A 2,010-nucleotide genomic window follows, 5' to 3' on the forward strand; every position below is an offset into this window, starting at 1 on the left:
TGCGTTTGGTTTCCCAAAAACTTGAAACGTTACCATATCCGAGATGGATCTGCAGATTGGAGTCTTTCGGAAGGCGAGTTTTAAGCCGGTAGTATTTGAAGGTGGAATGTAGCCACGTACAGACATCAATGTGCTGTTCCTATCGTTAGGAGCAGCCATTAGAACACATCCATAAATCACCTAAAATGAAGAAAGGGCCGGAATGTATCACTCGAGTGAAATTTAAGAAAGACCCTGTATCGTGGAGAGCAGAGTGGCGCAGCGGAAGCGTGCTGGGCCCATAACCCAGAGGTCGATGGATCGAAACCATCCTCTGCTAGCCGTGTTTTTTATTTTTAAATCAAACGAAGATTTTAGGAAAAGTGATTGAATGGTTTATCACATCGTCAGATTAGGGGCTCTGGACCAGCTCAGGAGGTTTGAGACTCCTCATGGTAATTCGTTAGAAATACCTACTTCCTATCTTCGGTAAATGCTACTCATTTTACTTCCGCGCATCTCGTGACTGTCAGATTTGGGGACCAGCGCACCTGCTATGGATGGGAATGTGTATCTCGTGCGTCTGTATTGCAACTTGTTATAACTTTGGTAATCTACATCTCGATCTCCCAAATCTTCATCTTTTTACAAACGATGACAGACACTCTAGAGCAATACAGACAAACCCGTTTGTAACAGGATAAATACTATTCCTCATGAGAATTTATGCAGACCGTCATTGCAGTCACGTAGTCGTGGCCGAGTGGTTAAGGCGATGGACTTGAAATCCATTGGGGTCTCCCCGCGCAGGTTCGAATCCTGCCGGCTACGGAGCTGCGTTTTCTTCCCAGGTATACCTTGTGGACCAACTCGAAATTCAAGCACACACAAAAACTACACGAAACACAGCTTTCCTGGCTATCATATTTCTCCATAAAATTGGAAGCAGATAGTTCTAGTCCCTTAGGGTAACAGTAGGTATAGAAAATCTTTGAAGATGTTTTTGGGAAAACACGAGTGGTTTCTGAGACCATTATAAAGATGCTCAGGCTTTAATTCTCTGAATTGCTCTTCGTATCCGAAATGCAGCGAAGAGCTGACTTCCGAAACGTCACCTGCCTCTAATTTCTTCCGCTTGACGTTCTTCTAAAAATGTGGGCACATCCAGTGCATTTATTCTACTCCTGAGCATGTGTGATGACTTGGAATCGATATCCTAAGAGATTAAGCGTTGACACCTTCCTCTGTAAACCCGTAGGTAGAGAAGCTTCACGACCAGGTTAGGAATTAGGGGAACGCACCGTTTTGGTCTTGCGAGAAACGCTGGCACTCCAGCCTTCGTGGGCCTGAGAAAAATTCCAAGCAAAGGTGAGGTTTCGCTTGGCTACTCGACCGTCGGAGTTGTTGCGTTTCTTTTCCGTGGCGCGTCCGGGACAGAAATCACCCCAAACTAGCGCACACGACGCATTGCTAACACCTTTGCGAAAACGTAGGGTAGGGAACCTGTGGGCCCCATGGTGTAATGGTTAGCACTCTGGACTTTGAATCCAGCGATCCGAGTTCAAGTCTCGGTGGGACCTCTTACTATTTTAGTTTCTTCCTCTTCCTTTAAATCGCGGTCGCACCTGGAGGAGGTTGTGGACACCTGCGCCCTTGTGCAGCGACACACCCTCCTTCTCCCACTATCCCGCACGACAGCGTCCTACGTCTTCTTCTGGAACTCACACCCACCCTCTCTTGCCCATTCGCCTTCCCTGGACCAGAGTCCTCTCAGATCCTGCAGAATCAGATTGTCGCCCGGTCGCCTAAGTGTTCACGTTTCACACCGGGGACCAGAGTTCTGGGTTCGGGTTCCATCCATTTCTAACAGGCAGTGGGTCCTGAGAAGTTTCCAGTGCGTGTGAGCCCAGGTCGTGGTGTTTATCATGGAGCCTCCACTATCTGTGATACAGTAGATTTTTAAATGAATCAATACATTTTAAGTTAAAAGCATAAGAACGCGGTGCTCTGTAGTGATCATCCACAGATGCC

The 2,010-nt window shown here is 47.2% G+C and overlaps 3 non-coding genes across 3 annotated transcripts; all 3 read left to right on the plus strand.

Annotated features, from left to right (window-relative positions):
* Positions 1-247: 247 nt before the first annotated feature.
* Positions 248-319, plus strand: TRNAM-CAU. Its single transcript has one exon. It is a non-coding gene; the product is annotated as a tRNA-Met (tRNA).
* A 409-nt stretch (positions 320-728) lies between these two features.
* TRNAS-UGA lies at positions 729-810 on the plus strand. The gene has a single exon. It is a non-coding gene; the product is annotated as a tRNA-Ser (tRNA).
* A 677-nt stretch (positions 811-1,487) lies between these two features.
* On the plus strand, positions 1,488-1,559 carry TRNAQ-UUG. The gene has a single exon. It is a non-coding gene; the product is annotated as a tRNA-Gln (tRNA).
* Positions 1,560-2,010: the final 451 nt, after the last annotated feature.

This window comes from Pteropus vampyrus, unplaced genomic scaffold, assembly GCF_000151845.1.
Source record: "Pteropus vampyrus isolate Shadow unplaced genomic scaffold, Pvam_2.0 Scaffold2424, whole genome shotgun sequence".
Classification (NCBI taxonomy): Eukaryota; Metazoa; Chordata; class Mammalia; order Chiroptera; family Pteropodidae; genus Pteropus; species Pteropus vampyrus.